This window comes from Etheostoma spectabile, chromosome 6 (assembly GCF_008692095.1).
Source record: "Etheostoma spectabile isolate EspeVRDwgs_2016 chromosome 6, UIUC_Espe_1.0, whole genome shotgun sequence".
NCBI classification, from domain to species: Eukaryota; Metazoa; Chordata; class Actinopteri; order Perciformes; family Percidae; genus Etheostoma; species Etheostoma spectabile.
In genome coordinates this window covers 22,437,455-22,438,881 of record NC_045738.1, presented here as the reverse complement: position 1 = coordinate 22,438,881, position 1,427 = coordinate 22,437,455, and the positions used below count along the sequence as shown (strand labels likewise).

Sequence of the window (1,427 nt, the reverse complement as noted above, 5' to 3'; positions counted from 1 at the left end):
ATTAAAAAAACATGATGGACTCTTCAGAAGAATTGTCTTCACTTGAGCAACTATCGCACTTTCTGCGTGCGATAGTTGCCGGACGACGCCATGTCTAAACACAGCCAGAGAGAGTTGTGTGGAGCTGATAGTCATTATTTTTGTATCAACTCATTTTACAATGGCTTGAATGTAACGGACATATTTTTAATATAAAGAAGTTCTGCACTAAAGCTTTAACATGAATAAGATATGATTAATGGTGGAATATGCAGCAATCGTCTTTGTGACCCCCTCAAATATAGTCAGACCGTCTATTTAAGCATTTCTTTTTTTTTTATTATAAAAAATGCAGATTACATAATAATTTTGAACCTTTCAGGTGTACAGACAGTAAGAAGAAGAAGTTCTTAGGCATTACAGTTTGACCTATGTTGTTAATAAAGCAACTATAAAAATGCATTTGCAGTATACTGAGTTTCTTGTAAATGTTGTGAATTTAGTTTCATTTTGCCAACACACTTCTTAAATTTTTTTAGAATTTATTTTTTGGGCTTTTCCACCTTTAATTTTCGACAGGACAGCTAGGTGACAAAGGGGGAAGACATGCAGGAAATTGTCACGTGTTGGATTCAAAGCGTCGACCTCTGCGTCGTGGAATACATCTCAAATGTGCCAGCCACACTTCTGTAATTCTTAGTACATTTCATTTTACACCACCATCAATCATATTTCTATTTATCAATGTTAAAGATGGATCAGGTCAGCACCTTTATTTGAAGGGCCACAAATACGATGAACTTATGAGGAAGTAATGTTTAGTTAATCATGATTGCAACACTATAATTCATTAGTATTTATGTACACTGAATGCATGAAGTCATGCATGAATTCATGATAATTCATGGACCCTTATCATACAGCGGGACTTTCCCTAAGAGAGAGAGGGTAAGAGAGATGACAGTGAGCGTGTTGGTGTCAGGAGCTTCCAGGTTTGGATCCAAGGAGGTAACAAGGAGAGTTTGAATGATTCAAAGACCAACAATACATTTACAATACAAGTAAGCAGACGGCGATAATCCGAAACTCTGAAAACAGGGAAACCCCAGGAACATGAGCAAATAAGAGCACTTGGAGACGAGAGTCAGGTATAAGGTCAGATGAACAGATGAAAGACATTAGGGAGTAATCAGACTCAATAGGAACCAAAGCTAGACAAAGACACGTGAGACTGAACACTACAACTTAATACAGGAAACATAGACTGGGTAAACTCAGCCCGATCTGCAGAAAACCTGTACATTTTTCTATCCTGCTACTGTTTTAAATCGGGGGACCAATCACAAACTGGCTTATCCACTGGCGCTCTATTGGCGTGATGGCATCATAATAATAGATGGCGGCCAACAAAGCGCAGAAGACCTGTTTTAAAAGATTTCAAAGGCAAG

At 37.9% G+C, this 1,427-nt stretch overlaps 1 protein-coding gene across 6 annotated transcripts in view; it reads right to left on the bottom strand.

Moving 5' to 3' along the window:
- The window catches only part of spire1b (spire-type actin nucleation factor 1b), a 79,847-nt gene that overhangs the window by 11,594 nt on the left and 66,826 nt on the right, over positions 1 to 1,427 (bottom strand). The window lies entirely within an intron of this gene.